Source organism: Rhipicephalus sanguineus, chromosome 7 (genome assembly GCF_013339695.2).
Source record: "Rhipicephalus sanguineus isolate Rsan-2018 chromosome 7, BIME_Rsan_1.4, whole genome shotgun sequence".
NCBI lineage: Eukaryota > Metazoa > Arthropoda > Arachnida > Ixodida > Ixodidae > Rhipicephalus > Rhipicephalus sanguineus.
In genome coordinates this window covers 106,001,557-106,024,705 of record NC_051182.1, presented here as the reverse complement: position 1 = coordinate 106,024,705, position 23,149 = coordinate 106,001,557, and the positions used below count along the sequence as shown (strand labels likewise).

The window sequence follows — 23,149 nt, the reverse complement described above, 5'->3', positions numbered from 1 at the left end:
TCGGAGACGACGAGCGCGTCACCTGTCGGCGTCATGAAAATGTGCTTCACCGGCTTGCACGGCGCAACCCGGCCGATGCTGACACGTCCCCCTCTAGCCACCATAGCGACGCTTGGCTCGCCCAAACAAAGAGGCGCCCTGGCCGCCATCTTGGCGATTGCCGGTGCCTAAGTGCGCCCGGGCTACGCGGCCAGCACGCGCGCGGCAGCTGGGGAACGAGGCGCCAGGTAGGAGGGCGTTCTCGATCCCCACAAACGTAATACTTATTAAAGACGATAGTCTTTCTTGGGGAACTTAAACGCAGAAATTTTGGTCTGTCTTTCTGTCTGTATTTCTGTCTGTCCTTCTGTCTGTCTTTCTGTTTGTCGGCACGTCCCTCGATTCAGCCACTCGGCCAAAGTTGAACCACTTGCCCAAGGGCCAGCCATCGTGAACGGCTGACTAGGTTCATACTTTTGTACATTGCTGATCAAAAAGCAAGCATTACGCATATCTGAGGCGCAACATCACTACGTATGTATTAGGCGGTGTGTTCCTTTAACAGAAAATACATAGATACGCAATTTTAAAGACCTTGATGGTATGCGTTTAACGTTGAGACAGTAACGCGTTTATTAAAAGATTGCCACAGCTGAAGCGATCAGCGGTCCAAGCCGAGCAAGCGCGAGCGCCAACAACCGTCTTCGTCTTCTTCTATCGCAGGCGTTCTTGTCTGCGCCCTACCATGTTACAAATCACTCCCCCGCGGAAAAGGAGCCATCCTGGCGACCTAAGGAACAGGTACAACTGGTGGGTCATAATGCGGCTTCAGTCGATCGACGTGAACAGTCTCGGGGCCGCGACGACGGCGGTCCGATGATGATTGAACAGGCTCAATCATATAGTTAACTGGGGATGCTTGACGTAGGACGCGGTAGGAGACTTCGTACTTAGGCAGTAGCTTTGTGGAAAGGCCAGGAGCGGAGGAGGGAAAGCGAAGCCACACCAACATTCCAGGCGAATACGACTGAGGAGGCAGGTTTTCGTCGTGACGGTCCTTCTGGCCCTACTCGCCCTACAATGTTACAACCCTAGTTTCTTAAGGTGCGCTGAAAATGCGACTGCGCTGAAACTTGTCTTCCTCCGTGCCCTCTGCACAAGCTCATGTTGTGTTTCGGTTTCGGTTCAGTATTGCATTGTACGAATGACAGGGGGCGCCGCTCTGGCATTCCTCTTTTACCCAGGCGACGTGTAAGTAAGAGCGTTTGTGGAGAGTACTCGTTGAGTGCAAACGTTTCTTCTCCTTCGGCGCATCGCGCCAAACAGCGTGTTCGGGCTGGCCGGCGTCCCCACCGGTCGCGTTGGTCACCGCCGGTCTTCGCCTGCCGCAGCGCCGGGACTACCAGCCCGCAACACAGCACTCGTGTTTCCCGACGTATTGCCAGATGGCGTCCATATCTCACGCAGCGCCTCTTCTATCGTCTTTAGACGACATTTGCAGCGAAGCACGCAGATACGCGGCCAATTTTTTCTTTCCTTGTTATGTTTTCTTTTATGCTACATATTCTACAAAAGCTAGCGTTCGCGGACTACATAGAGAGGCGTAGTAAAAAGTGCGTGGTTCGGTTGCGTAGCCTTGGCTGTGCTGCCACAGAAAGTTGTCATCAGGTATAGTCCCGAACTCTTGTTGAAGCACGCCACGCGGGTTCATCGCGCGTCTGCAGAATCTCGTTCCCCGACGCCATCACGTGATTGCTGAGAGAGTGTAAGGGGGAGAGGCCCCAGCGTCTTACCCAGCCCCTTAGACAGGCCCGAACGCGCTAGCGCGTGCCAGCGCGTTCTTACTGGGATACAACGCGTTGGTTCATCGCGCGTCTACAGAATCTCGTTACCCGACGCCATCACATGATTCCTGAGAGACTCCCCCTTACACTCTCTCAGCAATCATGTGATAGCATCAGGGAACGAGATTATGCAGGCGCGCGATGAAACAACGCGTTGTATCTTAGTAAGAACGCGCTGGCACGAGCTAGCACATGCCAGCACGCATGGTTTTGTCTGCGTTACGCCAAGCTAGGACATCATACGGCAGCCCGGGCCCCTAAAGTGCTCTGCACGTATCATCATCAAGGCGGTCGAAGAACAAGAGGAAGAAGACTTCTCATTGGCGGGAGCGAGCGCTCAGATGGCTATGCTACACTGACAGCGGCGCAGCTGCATCACGTGGGCGGACGTCACCGCCGGACACAGCCCCGAGCAACATCTAAAGCTCACAGGGTGCCTCATGCATCCGCCTCAGTGGTGTCGAAGGCTAAAGACATCTTCATTTTGTTCGAAGTCGATGCGTTTAGTGTGCCTCGATGTGCGTGAAAACGCGCAACAAAACGCGCATCAAGGCACCCTAGATGCGTTGAACCGCCCGCGACCCCTTTCGAAAGCTTTCTGCAACTAACGTGGTTTTGCAGTGCCTCTACGATAGTACCACCTTTCACCAAGCAATGATGTATTGTGATTACGTCAAAATTTTGGCGACCTGCGGTGTCATGATGACGTCATATGGTGATGTCAAGGCGTGATGATGATTTCTTGCATCACTCGCGTTGACACCGCCGATGTGGCACAGTGGCCAATCTTCGCGTTTTATGATGCATGTAATATCCCGGTCACACTGGCAAATTTAGTTTCATTTTGAGCGAGTGCACTTAGGCCCCCAGAATGTCACTTAGGCGGCGCGCTGCTACACGAGAAAGGAGATGGATACTTAAGCAGCACAACAGATGTTTGTTATTTCGGGCAATGTTTCTTAAGTAGGCTAATAATGTGTTACAGCTATAAGCAGCCCTAAAAATAAACATTAAAATAAGCTCGGCGGCTGCGTCCATTGCACGGCGTGTGCTATGCATGCACCTGGAGGTCGTGGCTGTAAAATGCCTGAAAGCGAGAATAGCAGAGTAGATTTTGTGGTATGGTATGTTGTAATGCATAAGAATATTCCTAGTAACGAAAACGATGGTTTAAGAAATGGTACGAAACCGGCTTCGGATAGTCATTTATTTTCGAGCCACTGCTACCGAGGCTAGACACTCTGTCGCAGCGAAGTGTGTTTGGCGAACGCACTTTGCATCGAGTGTCACTAAGCGTTCTCATCTGACCTTTACATCTGACAGCGTGCGAATGACACTGCGGCGAAGTGCACTTAATTTGCCCCGTGTGACAGGTGTATAAGGCTTTCGCACTGAAAATAAGTTATTACAGACTACTCAACTCTGGGAGAGCTGCGTCGATCTCACGATTCAAATGCTGTTTGAGCCAATGGCCAGTGGATATCCTAACAGACCTCTTTTAGTTCAGCCATACCAGAGGAACCAGTTTTCTCAATCTCATATTTTGATCTAGCCAGATTATTCGCGACTGTATTTGCATTCATATAAACCGCTAGACTACTTTCTTAACGAAGCACATAAGTTTTTGTGGAAAGTTGTAACAGGTAGATAAAACCTTGTTTGCGCAATATTATTATACTTTAAGACGCGAGCTTTTTTATAACTGGCTTTAATCTATAAGCAGCTACACCCTTGGAAACCTGCTTTGCGATCTGGAAGAGGAGAATCACTTTATGCCAAAGGGGAAGTGGACGGCGAAGCGCGCTGCGATTCCCTCTAGTCCGGCCGTGGTGTTAAGTAGGGATGGCGACCTTAGCCCAAGTTCTGCGTCCAATCAGCGACGCTCTTTTAGATGTCGCACCGCTTTCTCTGATGTCGTTCCCACCGTTAACTACTAAAGGTACCACAACAGTTTGCTTTATCATTCATCATGGATGTTAGTGGTCGGGTTGGAGATGTGCCACCAAGCTCAACGTGGCTGAATCCACGTTAAACGGTGCTGTAGCTGAGAAACACCAACATACATTGTGCAGGCCTTCTTATGTCAATGTAGAGTAAACATTAAACTACTTCTGTAAGGACACGCTTCACATTCGTGTTCTACCGATTCCTGTGATGAAGGGATCAACCATGTTTTTGAATAGGGTACGCACAGATAGCGGTCATTGGGTACGATACGCGTCTTTCGTAACTTAACGTGGGTACCTACGATGTTAGCGTATGACGCATGCGCAGCTGCAGCAAACGCAAGGGAGGCAGTGTACGGATAGGTATTGGTAGCCTATTCTTAAACTGCTTGGGCACTCTATTCTTAAGTTACGCAGTGGGCACTTCGCAACTGCAGTATAGGTATTCTAGGATAGTTTGAAACAGCCAACGTTACGCGAACAAACGTTCCTTTCCTTGCGGTACGATCAAAGGCGATGCGCACGGGTCCCGATTACGCTATCGCGTTCTACTCTTGAAGGCGAAGCTCAAGTGTCCTCCGAGTTTTTCGTGTTTTTTTTTCGAAACACGCGAAAACTCATAAGCAGGTTTAACGTGAACAGTTATTGGATAGAAGCTCTCGCAGCTTGTATCTAGCAATGTTAAAGCCCACAGTTGCCCCTACTTTACATTACAGATTTAGCCCAGTACCGAGTTTGTATTTCCCGCGTGCTTTGCGTGGCGGCCTTTCAAGGAACATCCTTGTTCCATCGGTATCACGCCATGCCTGTTAGTGGCACGACGAACGAGCGCACTGCTATTTTCTTTCCGAGCACTCCCGGTCGAGCACTTCCGGTTGAGTATTCAAAAAGAGTGTTTTAAAAATAAAGCTTGAAGGAAATCGATGGTTCCGGCTCAACTGAAGAGTTTATTTGATAAATAGGATATCGGAGCACATCTTTACTCAATACATGGGCCAAGTAAGTGCCATGATAATTCTCACGAATCAATTTAATCTGGTCGTTGAAAGAGCATATGCTTATCTTGGAGCAGCTGGGAACGTTGCGGCAGCTCGCGGAGCAGAGCTTAACCACCCGCTTCATTCGACGTGTCCTCTGAGATCAACTTTGGCAGTGCGGCGACACATTACGTTAACCCTAGGAATACACCAGGGCACACGAACGCCGAGGTACTAGTGCCACTACCAGGCGCCTAAGTGAATGATTTTGGTTGGCTCCAATTTTTATTCTTGCCTTCGTTAATGTCTTGCTGCATCGTGTATTGCTTTAGCGCAACTCAGTATTGAGAATGGAGTAAATTGACATGAGCAAGGAGGTGCTCATCCTGTAGCCTGTATTTTTTCCCTTCCTTCCTTATACCCCTTTTCATCATGCTCAATACTGTTTGCGCTAAAGCTATACAGGAATAAGATGCACGAACTGGCCCAATCTGCAGTACAGTAAAAGCTCGTTAATTCGACCCCCGTTAATTCGGAACATCGCGTAATTCGGACGTGTTCTCGGGTCCCGGCGAGCATATGTATTGTTTAATGGCATCAAACTCACGTTTATTCGGTCATACTTGGCGGCAACCACATTAATTCGGGTGATCCTCGACGCGCGTCATGCATTAAGCGTTGCAAATGTGCGACGCAAAGGAACCAATACGACGTGCGCCAAGAATTGAAACGGCCGCGCGCCTCGAGAACGGAGTGGTTGCTATCCGGGGTCTTACCACAATTGCGTTGTTGGCGATCAAGGCTTAAGCTGCTGCGGCAAACTTCTATCGTTTTCCATTTGACCCGGCGTGCGCGAAATGCGTGGGCGCTACTTATGATCGTACCTATACCCACAGCTGTCATAGCTGCAATAAGCAGTAGTCCTGTGTTCGCCGCGTGCCTTCATAACTGCGTAGACGCCTTCCATAATTTTATTCAGCTAGCCAGGTATATTCAGCAGATGCGTGGCTCAGCAGCTTGTTTACGACTCTGGGCGTTGGCCGCTGGCTCCCTTCATAACTTTGCGGACGCAATGATCCTGTCTTGCGACCACGGTAATTTGCCCATAGCGGATGCGGCACTCGGCAGCTTCGTTTGGAGTTTGGTAAATGCGCGCACAATGTCACAAAACTCATACAAGGTGGAAGCTGTTAAAGATGAAGAGCTTCAGTCGCAGTCCACATGCAGGCATAACACTCGCTCGCTATAATTATGATCGACGAACAGCAAGTTGCCGGCCACACTTCCCGTGAAAGAAATTATCGTCACGTGCGCCTGGTAGTGTTGGTGGTGGCGGTTCGTGTATTAGGAATTGGGAACGTAGTCACGAATCACAAAAATTGCGGTTTTTACACTGCTGCTACGGAAATTAAGTACACCACATCCGAGTTCATCATAAAATGGCAATACATTGATTTAGGAGACGCTGTTAATTTTTTTTTCCATATATAGCCGGCATTCGGTTAATGGGGACTTTTCATTTCCGGACCGTGGAATACGCATTAACGAGTTCTTACTGTACTAGCGTTCCTGTAGTTCCATAGCCACTACACATTCATATGGTTCAGATATTTTCACCTTAAGCAAGAGTGATTGCTTAGACCAGTGTGCAAGACGCTTTCCGAGCGTGAGGACTGCCCCAGACTCGGAAAGCCACACGACTACTACAGATGTTTTTCCTGTACGATCGATTTCATTTGACCGACTTAATTCCTTTATAGAGATTTGTCTTATGTGACAGAGGGACGTATACTCCGGTTTTCTCATTGGGTAAGCATATAGATGTGCTCACGCACTGGAAGGACATGCAAAGAGTCCTCGTCAAGTAAGACTACCACAATGCAACAACTTGACTACTGTTACATCGAATGTAAGGCTGATATTTTAATAGAGCTGTTTTATTTCAGCCATAGGAGAGGAACAAAATTTCTCCGTCTTCTCGTTTTACCTTGCCACGTTAATCGCGAACGTATTTGCATTCGTATAAACAAACAGACTGTTTATGATGAAGCACGGAAGTTTTTGTCGGAAAGCTAACACGTAAGGAAAGCAACGTTCGCAAGAAATTATTACACGTTAATATGCGAGCTCCCTTTATGCCTAACTTTTACCTATACTCCATCTCAGAAGCTGGTTGCAGCAGGGAGGAAGCTATGAGGTGTAAACAAATCCCATCCATGCGCAGCAAAACATAGTTCGGTTTGTAATCGCATTATAGCTGGAGAAGGTTAAGGAAACTGCGTTTGTTTGGCACGTGCTACGTCATAGCAATACGTGGTACGCTAATGGCGATTCGCATCTGCGTCATAAGCATTGAATTATTGTATCGATAACTGCCGATAATTGTGATGACGAACAAACATGGCAGCGCCCAAGCAGACGCGATCGCCCACTTCGATCCAAACTCACGCTTGCTGCTTGCCCACTGTCCAGAAAGCAATATATAAACGGTGGAATCGGCTATCACTTGAGGTCATCTCACGCTGGACACAAAGTATCCGGTATGTTTTGGCCTTGGATTAGCCGTTTGTTCAGCAACGCCTGCTCCCCAAAATTTGAGGATGAGTCTTGGACACAGTGCAAGACAGGCACCAATACAGAGTTGTCGAAGCGTCAGGACGCAAATATAATGAAAACACAAGCGTCGATTTAGAACTCACGGGCCACAGAGCTCACGACGGCCACTTCATAATTTCGACGCGCAAGGAACCAGCTTCGACGGTCACTACCGCCGGTGTCCAACGCTGAGAGCGTTGTTGCTACCATGTGCTCGCTTTACTGACACAACGCGTGTTTTTCCGGCGTTGCCGGTGCTGCCCAACGCTAGGAGCGTTGGCTGCTGCACTGCGCTCGCTCTGCTCGCCTGTATCTTTTTTCCTTCCTCGCTTATGTCCCTTTTAGATGCGAAGTATCTTAAAGGTGGAACTCAATCCGGTGGTGGTGTGCGGCGTGACCACCCTTACTGCGCATGCGCATACCCTCTGCACACACCTCCTCTCCACTCCCCCTCACCATTCCCCCTGTCATCTACCCTCTCCCCTTCCCCTCTCCGCTTTCCCTCTCCCCTCCCCTCTCCCATACACCTCTCCACTACCCCTCTCCCCCCTTTCCACTCTTCCTCTGAAACGCGGGCTAGACATGCCGAAATTCTCTCCTGCGCAACGCGGCGATGAGCTCCAGCGCATGCGCGTCCCCTCCCCTTCTCTCTCCTCATCTACGCTGCCCCCTCTCGCCCGCCTGTCGACCGCATTCCCCGCTCGCCCTGTGAGAATTAACGGCCAGGCTAGATGGAAGATACGACGCGCGTAGCGTCGCTCTTCGCGTTCCACGACGCCAGCTCGGTAGCATGCCCAACGAACGCCAACGGAACGCGATCGTGCAAGTGCTCCGGCTTCGCATCTACTCGTGGTCCCCTTTAGCGGGAGGTGGTGTATTTCTTCGTGCTTATTACTGTGTTGCGCTAAAGGAATAAGATGCACCAACTCGCCCAATTAGGAGTATAGTAAAAGCTGGTTAATTCGACCCCGTTAATTCGGAACATCGCGTAATTCGGACGTGTTCGCGGGTCCCGGCGAGCATATGTATTGTTTAACGGCATCCAACTCACGTTTATTCGGTCATATTTGGCCGCAACCACATTAATTCGGGTGATCCTCGAAGCGCGCCATGCATTAGGCGTTGCAAATGTGCGACGGAAAGGAGCCAAAACGACGTGCGCCAAGAACTGAAACGGCCGCGGGCCTCGAGAACGCAGTGGTTGCCATCTGGGGTCTCACCAAAAGCGCGTTGTTGGCTATCAAGGATTCAGCTGCTGCGGCCAACTTCTATCGTTTTCGATTTGATACGGCGCGCGCGAAATGCGTGGGCGGTATACCTATGATCGTATCTATACCCACTGGTGTCATAACTGCAATCAGCAGTAGTCCTGTGTTCGCTGCATGCTTTCAGAACGGCGTAGTCGCCGTCCATGAGTTTATTCAGCGAGCCAGGTATATTCAGCAGATGTGGGGCTCAGCAGTTTCTTTACGATTGTGGGTGTCGGCCGCTGGCCTGCCATCAGAACTTTGCGGACGCAATGATTGTGTCTTTTGCGACCACGGTAATTCGTCCACAGCGGATCCGGCACTCAGCAGCTTCGTTTTGACTTCGGGAAATGCGCGCGCAATGTCACAAAACTCATACAAGGTGGAAGCTGGTAAATACTAGCTTCAGCCGCGGTCCGCGTGCAGGCATAACACTCGCTCGCTATAATTATGATGGACGAACGGTGTGTTGCCGGCCACACTTTCTGGGAAAGAAATTATCGTCACGTGCGCCTGGTAGTGTTGGTGGTGGCGGTACGTGTATTAGAAATTGGGAACGTAGTCGCGAATCACGAAATTGGCGGCATTTACACTGCTGCTACGGAAATTAAGTACAGCACTTCCGAGTTCATCAAGAAAATGGCAATACATTGATTTACGAGACACTGTTCATTGTTTTCTATGTATAGCCAGCATTCGGTTAATTGGGACTTTTCGTTTCCGGTCCCGTGAAATCCGCATTAACGAGTTTTTACTGTACTAGCCTTCCTGTAGTTCCATAGCCACTACGCATTCACACTGTTCAGATATTTTTACCTTCAGCAAGCGTGATTGTTTAGACCAGTGTGCAAGACCGCTCTCCGTGCGTGGGGACTGCCCCAGGCTCGGAAAGGCACGGAAAGCCACACGACTACCACAGACGTTTTTCCCTCACCATCTATTTCATTTGACTGACTCAATTCCTTTATAGAGATTTGTCTCATGTGACAGAGGGACGAACACTGCGGCTTTTTCATTGGGTATGCATATTGCTCACGCACTGGAAGGACGAATCCTTGTCAAGTGTTTATCTAAATTAAATATAATTTAAATGCCGTTATCATCACCACCTCATAATTTATTCAAACGTAAAGGTATCCGTTTACGTACGTGCGTAAACGTTTACGTACGGAGAGCTAAAACTTTTCTAAAACATGCGTTACGGTAACACGGTAACGCTAAAAAGTATGCGTACAAGCTAAATGTCCCTATTAGCGGGCGCATCTCTCTGTTCAGTTTACAAAAAGTAGTTTCCTTACGCCAGCCCGCAAGAAAATGTGGCCCATGCATCGACCGATACAGGGTCCGTCCTGCAGGAGAGCAACGGTTGCGCGCCGAGTGCAACCGTTGCTCTCCCGCAGGAGGAACCGTTGCCGTTCGTCCTTCTGTTGCTCTCTTCCAACCTAACACTAAACGCTTACTCCCCCAACCTGAGACATGTCAGCCGTCTTGTTCCAGTTGGTCTTTTTGGGGAGTAACAGTTGGTCTTTAGGACTAAAACCCGCCGTTACTCCCATTTTTTTCATTTTTGGCTTAGACTGCACCTTGGAGGTCAAAGCGTAAGACTGGTTACGCACTACGACTACTACGACTACGACTACGAGGACGAACGGGTGCCGCCGTAAGGAGCTTCGCCCCTAAAATCGCGGCCGGGCAAGACCGGAGATGCGACGCGCGCTGCTTTTCCCTCTAGTCCGGTCGTGGTGTTTAATATGAATGGCGACATTAGCCCAAGTTCTGCGTTCATTCAGCGACGCTGTTCTGGCTGTCACACCGCTTTCTCTCGTTACACTCCAACCGTTAACTACAACACAGGTTTCTTTATTCATTCATCATGGACGTTACTGGTCAGGTTGGAGATGTGTCACCAAGCTCAACGTGGGTGCATTCACGTTAAACGTGTTGTAGCAAGGCGTGTGACCGGGCTAGTTGGTATGCCATGGGGACGTGAACAGCGCGTGAAACACACAAGGTCGAGTGACCGACGAGTACTAGTGCTGACCTCCGACTGAAATTCTTTAGCACAAACATGGAAAACGAGAACAAGAAGGCACACGTGATCACCGCTCATTCAATGACGCATGACGGCAGACATGGAAATGGAACCGAGAGACACAGATAATTGTGGTGTTGTAGCTGCCAAACACCAACAGACATTGTGCAACCCTCTTATGTGAATGCACAGTGAACATTCAGCTAGTTCTGTAAGGACACGTTTTACTTTCGTGTTATACTGATTTCTATTATAGAGGGATCAACCATGTTTTTGAATAGGGTACGTACAGATAGCGGTCATCGGTACGATACGCCAATTTCGAAACTTAACGTGGGTACCCAAGAGGTTAGCGTATGACGAATGCGCAGTTGCAGATAGCGTTGCAGTTGCAGATAGATATGCGCAGTTGCTTTGCATGCGCAGTTGCAGATAGTGTACGCAAATCGCTTGGTACCCTATTCTAAAGCTGTTTGAGTACCCTTTTCTTAAGTTGCATAGTGAGCACTTCGCAACTTAGAACAATCGCGTTGACGGCGACCAAGACGGCTGCGGCAAACTTCTATTGTTTTCGATTTCACACGGCGCGCGCGAACTGCGTGGGTGCTACCTATGATCGTGTCTATACCCACTGGGCTCAGAACTGTCATAAGCAGTGGTTCTGTCGTCGCCGCGTGCCTTCAGAACTGCGTAGTCGCCGGCCATCGTTTTAATCAGTGAGCCAGGTATATTCAGCAGATGCGGGGCTCAGCAGCTTCGTTACGAATCTGGGCGTTGGCCACTGCCGTGCCTTCAGAACGTTGTGGACACTGTGATCGTGTCTTTTGCGACCACGGTAATTCGTCCGCAGCAGATGTGGCACTCGGCAGCTTTGTTTTGACTTCGGCAAGTGCGCGCGCAATGTCACAAAAAAAAACATGGTGGCAGCTGTTAAAGATGAAGAGGTTGGCCGCGGTGAATATGCTGGCATAAAACATCTTTCCTATAATTAGGATGGACGAACGGTCCATCACAAAACAGTTGCCGGCGAGACATCCTGTAGAATTATAGTCACTTGCGCGTAGTAGTGTTGGCGGTGGCGGTACGTGTATTAAGGAATAAGGAATTGGGAACGTAGTCGCGAATCACGAAAATTGCAGCTTTTACACTGCTCTTACGGAAATTGACCACAGCATTTACGTGTTCATCAAGAAAAGGGCAATACATCGATTTAGGAGACACTTGTTCATTGTTTTCTTTATACTTTCGATAAGCCGGCATTTGGTTAACTGGGTCTTTTCATTTCCGGTCCCGTGAAATCCGAGTTAACCAGATTTACTGTACTAGCTTTGCCGTAGTTCCCTAGCCCCAACACATTTATATGGTTCAGATATGTTCACCTTCAACAAGCGTGATTGTTTAGAGCAGTGTGCAAGACGCTTTCCGAGCGCGGGGACTGGCCCGGAAAGCTGCACTACTCCCACAAACTTTTTTAGGGGCGAAGCTCCTTAAGGCGGCACCCGTTCGTCCCTCGTAGTCGTCGTCGTCGTCGTAGTAGTAGTAGTAGTAGTAGTAGTAGTCGTAGTCCGTAACAAGTCTTACGCTTTGACCTCCAAGGTGGTGCCGGTGGGAGATTTTTCCTGTGCGTTGTTGAACAATAAAAAATTCGCAGCGTGTGCGTTAACTAAAAGCCGAATTCTTCTGTCTCTCATTCCCCATTAGCAGCCATTGGCATGTTCCAGTAGGAAACGTTAGTAGAAGTAGAAGTGTAAGTGTTAGCTAAAAGCCGACTTCTTCTGTCTCTCATTCCCATTAGCAGCCATTGTTTACCTCCAAGGTAGTGCCTGGTGAGATTTCTCCTGTGCGTGATTAAACAATAAAAATTTTGTTCAAAACGCCGTTGATTGATGAAATAAACCAACGAAAGACGCCAGATGTTTTGTAAAAGCAAAACGAAAGAACGCCAGATGTCTCTAAAGCAAGACGAAAAGACGCCAGCTGCTTAACGAAAGACGCCAGATTTTTCTAAAGCAATGGTTTTCTAAACAATGAAAATTCACAGCGTACATGTAAACTTAAAGTGAGCTGCAAGTCGTCATAACTCATCGAACCTTTAGTATAAACGCGCCCGATCTCACGTCGGTGATGATGTGCTGGACAGAATTCACGGAAGATTCACGGTTTACCGATGAACCTCCGCAGCTTCGCCCACTCATCATCGTTCACTCCATGGATATGCTGTGATTTTTTTTCTTTACGATCTATTTCGTCTGACATACCTAATTCCTTTATAGAGACTTGTGTTATATGACGGAGGGACGGACACTCAGGCTTTCTCACTGGGTAGGTACACAGATATGCTCACGCACAGGAAGGACAACGAGTCCTTGTCAAGAACCAACCGAACGGCAGAGACGGAGCGCTGTTGGAGCCAATCGCAGGCTGATATCCTAATAGACCTCTTTTATTTCAGCCATTGAATAGGAACAAGATTTCTCTGTCTTCATTTTTTATCTTGCCAGATTAATCGCGACCGTATTTGTAATCGTATAAACAAGCAGACTGCTTACGTAATGAAGCACGAATGTTTTTGTTGGAAAGGTTCACACGTAAGCAAAGCAACGCTTGCACAGTAATATTACACGTCAATATGTGAGCTCCCTTTACGCCTAACGTTTAGCTAGGTGTAACTCTGTGGAAGCTATTAAAAAAGTTCGGTCAGCGATATGTACAACTCCGCGGTGCTCGCGGTCGGCTTTCGTCGTTGTAAACGCTCGCACGAGCCTCCACGAGACGCGTCTCAGCGGGCTGCAAGTAAAATACCAAAAGAGGAAAAAAACTAAAAACAGATACACTAAGTTATGCAGCCGTTTAGTAAAAGCCGGATAACGAAGTTTAATTGCCTGTAATGCACAAGTCATCTTCGCTTATTGTTCAGCCAAACAGCGCAAAGAAAAATTTGGAGGACGCTTGAGCTTCGCATTCAAGAGTAGAACGCGATGACGTAATCCGGCCCAGTGCGCATCACCTTCTCAATTGCTAGCCTAGCTTCCGTGCTAGGTGCATGCCTCAGCCATGCCACAAGAAATAGATCTTCTGTGGGCGGAGCATTGGCCATTTCATTATCCAAGAATGCCTACTGCGAGTACAGTTGCGAAGTGTCCACGACGCCATAATTATTCCTCCATGCAATAATCGAAGGTCCCGATACACGTCCGTAAGGCAACACGCGAACCTATGCAACTTCTCACTTTGTTGATGCTTTTGCTGCTGATGATGCTTAAGTAAGCGATAAGTGCGGAAAGTTGGGCAGGTTGGTAAAGATGCATAACTTCGAACTGAGTAGAGCAAAAAACACGGATACAAAAGATAAAGATGTAGACAGCACAAGCGCTAACTTCAAACCACGTTTATTTCGGAACACGCAAGAATACATACGTCCCTAATCGCAACGATCTCAATAATCAGGCTCATGACGTGAAAGTTCTTTACACTATCAAGAAAACCATTTCTTACTTCTGCGCCGAATACCACATGCGTCGGACAGCAAAGACAACCCAACAAAGCAAGAAAGGAAAACAAAAAGTAAAATAACATTTGACAATACAGTACTGAAATCATTTAGAAGAACAACAAAATACACATCTTCATACACCCTTTTCTATTCCACGTGCGACATCAGTTACTTACGCGATATTAGGAAGCTACGCCAAGGAATGATAATTCCTTATCGTGTAGGGGTACAGACAGGTGTACAGACGGCTGGCTTACGCACTAGGTGCCTTGCCTATGGATGACGCGAGCCTGAGCTATCTCGCGAGTTAACTGTTCCCTGTGATAGAATAACACGGAGGTTAGTTCAAACTGTGGATCGCAACGTGGTTTATTTCGAAGCACGCAACAACGTCTCTATCTTTTGTATCCGTGTTTTATGCGCTACCCAGTCGAAGATATGCATATGTCTGAGCGCTTTGTAATGGGTGGGCCCTTAAAACAGCCACTCGTTGCGCAATTCACATGTTTTGACGCCTGGCGCAATTCTCACATCTACCACGCAATATTACATGCGTTAAGGAATCTCTTCCCACTACATGGTATTCACATAGTGTTTTTTTTCCGGAACCGTTTCAAGCAATAGACGTGGCACGTTTTGTTTACTTTCGGGATGCAACACCTCCGTTTCTACGAGAGGACATTAAACGCCGTCTCTCACTTCATTTACCATCTCTTATTGTGTCATCATTTCTGGAAACGTATTCACTCTACGGGGTTCAATAAGAAATTTTTGAAGCCTTACTATTTCTGGAAAAAAAATTTTAAATAACCTATTTACTTAGCGCACGCCGAAAGGAGTTTGTGAAGAATGTTGTTGATGTTTCCTTTCCAATTCCACCGCATCGAGCTACGTTGGGAAATCATCTGTTCTCTGATGTATTAACTCGAGTTTAAACAATGTGTGTGTCTCCGGGAACAAAGGGTTTCTTTTTAAAGACGATAGTCTTTCTTGGGGAACTTAAACGCAGAAATTTTGGTCTGTCTTTCTGTCTTTCTGTTTGTCGGCACGTCACCCGATTCAGCCAACCGGCCAAAGTTGAACCACTTGCTTACCGCCCACCCATCTTGAACTGGTACGGCTGTTCATACTTGTGAACGTTGTCGATCAAAAAGTAAATATTACGCATATCTGAGGCGTAACATCATTAGGTAAGTATTAGGTGGTGTGTTCCTTTATTAGAAAATACATAGATACGCAATTTTAAAGACCTTGATGGTATGCGTTTAAAGTTGAGACAGTAACGCGTTTATTAAAAGATTGCCACAGCTGAAGCGATCAGCGGTCCAAACCGAGCAAGCGCGAGCGCCAACAACAACCGTCTTCGTCTTCTTCTTTGACAGGCGTTCTTGTCTGCGCCCTACCATGTTACAAATCACTCCCCCGCGGAAAAGGAGCCATACTGGCGACCTAAGGAACAGGTACAACTGGTGGGTCATAATGCGGCTTCAGTCGATCGACGTGAACAGTCTCGCGGCCGCGACGACGGCGGTCCCTAGATGATTGAACAGGCTCAATCATATAGTTAACTGGGGATGCTTGACGTAGGACGCGGTAGGAGCCTTCGTACTTAGGCAGTAGCTTTGTGGAAAGGCCAGGAGCGGAGGAGGGAACGCGAAGACACACCAACGTTCCAGGCGAATACGACTGAGGAGGCAGGTTTTCGTCGTGACGGTCCTTCTGGCCCTACTCGCCCTACAATGTTACAACCCTAGTTTCTTAAGGTGCGCTGAAAATGCGACTGCGCTGAAACTTGTCTTCCTCCGTGCCCTCTGCACAAGCTCATGTTGTGTTTCGGTTTCGGTTCAGTATTGCATTGTACGAATGACGGGGGGCGCCGCTCTGGCACTCTTGTTTTACCCAGGCGACGTGTAAGTAGGAGAGTTTGTGGAGAGTACTCGTTGAGTGCGGACGTTTCTTCTCCTTCGGCGCATCACGCCAAACAGCGTGTTCGGGCTGGCCGGCGTCCCCACCGGTCGCGTTGGTCACCGCCGGTCTTCGCCTGCCGCTGCGCCGGGACTACCAGCCCGCAACACAGCACTCATTTTTCTCGACGTATTGCCAGATGGCGTTCATATCTCACGCAGCGCCTCTTCTATCGTCTTTAGACGACATTTGCAGCGAAGCACGCAGATACGCGGCCAATGTTTAAGATGGAGACAGGGGCCCTTCCTGTGAAGACACGACCCTTATGAAAATGTGAGACGAGTTCAAAAAGAAAGTCTAATGACTTCTGACATTTCAGTCATTTGACGCTCTAATGTGTCCCTTTAGAATTTTGTAATGTATTTGAAATACCATTCAAAAACATATTGGCCGATCATTCTGATGCGTATTAACATGTGATAGTCTGATGCGGATTAACATGTGATAGTCCGATGCGTATTAACATGTGATAGTCTAGTGAGCATGAAACGACCTTTGACATCAACACTCATTTGATTCTCTAATGTATTTCTTCAGAATTGTTTTAATGTACTCATAATGTCATTCAAAAACATATTGGCCACCGTCATTCTAATGTGTCCTTATGAGTGACTTTCTTGTGAGTATGAAACATCCTGTTTGCAATGACCCTCGGCCAAGCTTGTGCTTCATGGCCAATGACATTCATAACATTCCTGAAACAGAACTATTACAGTGCATGATAAGATTTATGATATGTCCGGATGATAGTACGGAATCACATATTAGTTGTGCCTGACAATGTGTTTGCTGGTTGATACACATGCAGCCAAGCATCATACAAAAGTGCATGTATGCACCTTCTACGACACTTGTGCTGTACAAAGACATTTCTCAACAAAAGAAAATGGATAAAAACATTTATTGACTGGGAAACATGCAGAGGTTAAATGAAAGAAAAATATGGTGTACACCTGTCATATCTTCGTTTCGTTTAATCTGTCTACTTAACATTGATGACAGATTGCTTTTGATGCGCAGGGTCCTTGTAGGGAATCCATGTATGTGTATCCATGCATGTGTATCCTGCACGAAAGATCGCAGTAAATATATAAGAGTTGCAAAGAAAACTTTATCCAACACATCGTGCACCTTAGAACACTTAGATGTACTGCCAAGGCCCCGTGCAGGTAGTTGACAAAAAGCACTTTTGTGAAGTTAGAGTTAGTCAAAATTGCATCTTATATCGCATTTCCAATAGAAACTTTCAGCAAATCCTGTAAGAAAACAGGAAAACAACACAGAAGGTCAAGTCCAGCATCAAGTATACATTAATGGAGTTACGTCTAGGGTCTTGTTTCTTTGATCTTAGAATTCCCTCAAAAAAGTTGCAATAGGTTCATGAGCAGGCGCAACATGTCGAAGCTCTTTGTAAAGATTGAAACAAATGCCTACCATAAAATATAAGCTCGACCAGGCTCACAGGTAGAACGCTCCCATCTTCGTCTGCAAGCTGTCGTCTGCTTCAGTTCCACGAACAGGTGAGATCACCGGGTACATATGTTAAGGATACCAGAAAACATTCATGAATTGGCGCACCACACAGACCTTACAGCTCACACACAATACATACAATGTATTCAGGCAAGTCTATGTTTATATACCAGCAAGGGCCTTGAATGATGGACTCGGATTGCGCTATAAGAACAAGTATAACCTGAGCAACGGCTCATGGCAGACAACTGTAATGGTGCCATTGCAAGCCGAACTTTCAGAAACTTATGTATTTAGTAAACACTATGTGGTTGGAGAACGCAGATTACGATATAGGTCATTTAAATGACGAAAATTAAATCAGCTCTGCTACACAATATAAAATGCATAAATTGATAAAATAAGAGTATGTGTGGCCCATGTGCACACTCCATAATGCCGAGCTTTACATATTGTATTATATGATGAATTTGAGCCGTTTAGGAAAGTAATTCTAGTCGTGTTAAAGCCAATCAACGCCTGGAATATCGGTTTGAATTTGTAGTGCTGCAAGCCATAAAAAAAAACCGTTAACCACTTTTGTCAGCCTTCTCTAAACTTCTGCACACATAGTTACATATGAGAATTACTTCATAATAATTACTTCATAAAATTAAAGTAGCACTCTCACAATGAATGCTACGTCTTAGTCGCACAACCTGCAAATAAGAGCGCTTTTTCAGTTTCATGCTGCCTTAAGAAAAGCTCACAAAAGAAACATGAACTTTAGATAAGCACATAATTGAGGTGTGCTTTTGCCACCCCAGCACAGTGGATAAAAAGCTCTTGGAACAGTGCTGCTTAACCATTACAACAACTTCTGTTAATGTAAACCAGTATGCTTCAGGAAACAATATAACGACGGGAAAAATATTTCACATCATTTTTCTCAAACACAAATATTGCAACAAAGGGCACCTTGCCAAACGCAACTGGCATATTTGTCTAGAATTGATAATTATATACATCTTGTGCTCTTTCAAATTACTGTACACATGGTGTTAGTACCAGAATATAACGTAATTCACTGACTTGTATTATCTTCAAGTGGGTTCACCCAACGCAAGTTCGTTTCTCGTAGCAACGACCTTGCACAGTCAGATTAAAATCCTAACCATAGTGCAACTAACTTCTAACAAAAACAAGCGCGGTGCAGTAGTCGCGGAGAAAGCCACAAACACACGCCACTGAAGAGCACCGCGCGCGCATGTGCAGCCGCAGCGTGTTTTTATATCTTCCTCCCCGCGTACTACATGCCAATTATTACTGAAGTTTCCTGAAAAGTTACTTCATTTGTACCTGCATCATGAGAAGGCTAGGCGACGAACGTTATGTTTACAGCAGTTCTATTTCCGAAGTGATAAGTCATCGTACAAGTAGCTTCAGGCGATGATCTCGTGCAGTATACAGCTGTAGTCGATTTCAATAACTTTCGACGACGCTAAGAAGTTTATTTACAGAATCACAACTCGGATACAAAAAATCTTGCAAATTATTCTTCCTTCGGTTTACGATCGCTTCTGAGCGGCGGAATGCCAAGAGCGGGCCACTTTCTCTCCTCGGTCGCGACCCGTCCCCTCTCCGGGAAAGAGCCATGCTCTCAGTCCTTCCCTCCTACCTCACCTCCCCCCTCCGGTCCCCTACGCCCAAAAGGGCGAGTGTTGCCCTCCCTGCGACACATACATCGCGCAGGCGTCCCCAAGGTCAACCAGTTCCCGAGTAGAGAAGCAGCAGCGGGAAGCGGGCGGGCCGAGCGACAGGCATTCTTGGAATCGAAAAACAGCCAAGGAAGAAGAGCGCCATGACAAGAAACGCTTGCGTTACAGAAGCGAACGGAGTATCGCGCAAAGCAACGCGCCTTCATCCACCCGTTGCAGTTGTAGGTAGTGAACGCACATGGTGAGTGCTTCATACAACCGTATAAAGTGCACAGAAAGCATTGAGCATAGCGTAAAACATACCTGTCTATCATCCTTCCTCTGGCCATCATCCCCGCAGAGTGAACACACCGCCCAGACGATCACACTCGGTTCCTGCGTAAAAGACGTCGTGTAATGAAGTAACCTACCTGTGTAATTCAGAAATATTCTAGAACTTACCAAAATCAGGCATCCACTGTGCACTCTTCAGCTTTACAGTCCACAATGTACCGTACACTCGGCGACAGTCTTGTCAAAAGGCTGCTGTACGTCCGCACTCGCCTTCAGTCACGAGACTAGGACCTAGATCGTCTTGGAAGGTACACTTGACATTGAATCAAGTAACCAACGTGCATAATCGATAAACGTGGTAACGAAGCATTGCAGAACACAGCATGGCACACACACACACACAAACCGCGCGCATCGTGCACCCGTCAAACAACTAAAGCGCCCCAAGGACAACTTTTCTTGGCAATGAAGGGAAGGCTACGGGGGCGGAGCTACTGCACATGTACTGCTCCGCGAAATAGTCCGGTTCGGCGCGCGTTTCGAATTTAGTTTTGGTTTGTGAACCTTCCGTACCTCATGTGACGGCCATTTCATTCTTCGAGCGGCCGTCTCAGGCTTATACAGCTATTTGCTAGTGAAATTCGTCAGAAGCTCCCTAGGCGAGTCGTCGGGAAAGGTGGAGGGTGACGAGCGCTCACTTGAAGACGAAGGCGCTATTTTGACTGTGAGGTGCACGTAAAAGGTGCGACGTTTTCACAAGTGCAAAAACGCGAAATGACGCTGCATAAATCAAAACAAATATAAATATCTCCTTGGTGCGCGCTGACCCTCTCTTCAAACAGCGCTCCGTAGAAAATAAAGCAATGTTGTTGTTTTTATTTGTCATTGTACATAAAAAAAAGTGTATTTATGGCTTTTTTTAACCCGTGTGTGCACGTTGGGAATGTGTTATGGCTGTTCGATTTTGTTATACAACTATACATTTTGTTTTGTCAAAAGAAACGCTTTTTTGTTTCAAGTTACTGCCCTCTCCCGTGGATAGAAAGAGGTAGGGATTATGATAGGAGGAGGGAATGGGTAGGGTGTGATAGGCGACACCCAACGTTGCACACAGAGGAGGTGAATGGGACAAGGAAGGAGTGAAGGGAGAGAGGAGTTGACGCCGTGGAGAACGGAAGAGAGTCGCGTGGAGACGACATTACGAGGAGGCGGGGCGGGAGAACGATGTACGCGACGTTGGGCCAAATCGAACTTTGGTTGTCGGCTGCTTCTGACCAGCGTTGCAACAGCGAGGAGAGATAGAGACAATAGTTTGAGGTTGGGATAAACGCTTGTCCGCGTATCTTTGCAACCAACAACATTCTGTTTTGGACATATATGTAAGTGCACCATGCATAAGAACAGTCCCTAATTTTTATCACAACAATAACGAACTTTTTTTCTGTACGTCACCCATTGTCCACAGTTCCAATTCTTCTCCGCCCCCCAAAATCCTTCGCGACGCCGTGCGGGTAATCCCCACTCTCCTCCGTTAATTTCTACTGGACAAATGGGCAACACGGGCCCCTGAGCGAGTGTTCGCAGTGTCACTTGATCATATCTGTTCATATTTGCATATGTGATCGACTCATGCCTTTTAAAAATAAGGAAATGCTTACTTTTGTATATGCGGCAGGTAATATAATGAACCTTGCTGGGGTCGTCAGCAATTCTTCGATCGCCGGTGCATGGGCGATATATGTAAAATATTTACACATTCTACTGATACACGATATTTGTGTACATTGCAACACAAATTGTTATTGCTTGTAGTCTCTGAAAGACGAACTTGTCTATTGTGATAAACTGATTTTACGGTGGCGATTAAGGCTTTTTAACTTCTTTGTTGTGATGCGCGTTTTGACATTAGGAACGGCAACTGAAAGTCTGAACACTTCAGTCACCAGAAATTAAAGTGCACATGGTCATTTGACTCTCCGATGTACACTTAATGTTAAACGACATTAGGCTTTGCGTGTCTAATGTCTGTCTAGTGACTCATTAGGAGCGCACCTAGTCGACACTAGACACTCAAGACTCATTTTCATAAGGGGACAAAGGATTAAATGACTCTTAGTTCACTGGGACGCAAATTGCAGATCAACTCTGTAAACATTCGGAACCTTGATGTGAACAAGGACAGGACATTATCCTATGATCTAATCTTTCTTGTTGGTCTGCGTAGTTTCTAGACAGCAAGCCTGATATACAGAAATGCCGAACCTCCGCGATCAACAAAGAACATATTCCAGGAGCAACTAGTTAACAAAAGAAGGGAAACTTTAAGGGCTTCTTTGCTAGACTCAACATTATTAGAACTAAGAGACAACAAAGTCGAGGAAACGCTGCGCTTTCTCGCCTGTTAGTTGCAATTATTCAAATGCGAGGAATATATCAACAATCTGATGACGTTCCAGACTGGTTTCCTGTGTTTTATTTGCGTTTAAATATGCCTGGTGACTAATTTTTGAAGTGTCAATCTGAATGCAACGGTTTCCTTCCCTATCCTAAAGAAAAAAAAGAGCAATGTCGTGGCTGTCAGTGGAACACTTGCCTGGAACGAACGATCCTCACTCGAACAGCATATTTTTAGTATTCGTTTTATCCGTATCTTTCTCGATTTTTCTTTCAGGGACAACGGTGATTTTTCGCTCACAACAACCAACGACGCCGCCGCCCACACCGCTATTTCTGCGCGAGCAACGAGCTTGGAATAATACTGCCGCTGGATGAGGATGTGTAGTTCCTGCCAAGGGAGGAGAGATGAAAAGCAGAGAAACGCGTGAAGGCCTCTTACCATTCCGGTGTACTGCTGCATAGGCGTTCGCAGGTTTCTCTATTTGGGGGGGGGGGGGAGGGTCAAACATCTACCCAGCGGTTTGTTGGAACCCTCCCCCCCTCCCCCCACCTTCATAGGACATGTTCGAATAAAAAAGAAGGTTCGCGATAGAAGAATAATGAACATGAAACAATGAAGTACTGCTCAGAACGGTCTTCCTTTGCCTTTGGGGGTACATTTTGGGAGTAAACAGCTCTTAGAATGAAACGCCTCCATTATAGTAAAAAACCTGCATGGCCATCATCTTGCACCTTAAGTAGTGATGTAACAGACCCGAGTGAGTAAATATATAGGGGTGACTTGGCACCTTCATTACGGACTAGGAAGGGTAGCCCCCATCCCGCCTCTCCACGTGATTTTCACATCTTCAAAGTGAACACACTTTCTGGCTAGTTGGTAAGGGACATTCCATGAAGCCATAATGCTGAAAACACAGGAACCAAGGAGGAAGACAAGAACGTCCTGCGCTCTTCTTTGGTCCCTGTGTTTTCAGCGCTATGGCTTCATTGAATGAAATGCCTCGTTCAGTTGTTCCCGCATGACGCCTTTTCTGTTAACTCTTGCGTTTGTCAGCGCCTTGATGTAGCGTCACCTGTACCGCACGTTGATATGGTTCGGATGTCTTTACCTCCAGTAAGCGCGTGTTTAGCCCAGTGTGTGAGACACTTTCGGAGCGTGGCGTTTCAAGTTTGAAAACCACTGCCACAAACGCCTTTTCTCTTAGGATCTACTTCTTTTGATAGGATTAAT

At 47.0% G+C, this 23,149-nt stretch overlaps 1 long non-coding RNA gene across 1 annotated transcript; it reads right to left on the bottom strand.

Annotated features, from left to right (window-relative positions):
* Positions 1–16,858: 16,858 nt before the first annotated feature.
* Positions 16,859–19,950, bottom strand: LOC125759336 (uncharacterized). The gene is made up of 3 exons (XR_007416907.1): positions 19,690–19,950; positions 19,552–19,623; positions 16,859–17,577 (listed from the first exon to the last, which is right to left on the bottom strand). It is a non-coding gene; the product is annotated as an uncharacterized LOC125759336 (long non-coding RNA).
* Between the last annotated feature and the right edge of the window lie 3,199 nt (positions 19,951–23,149).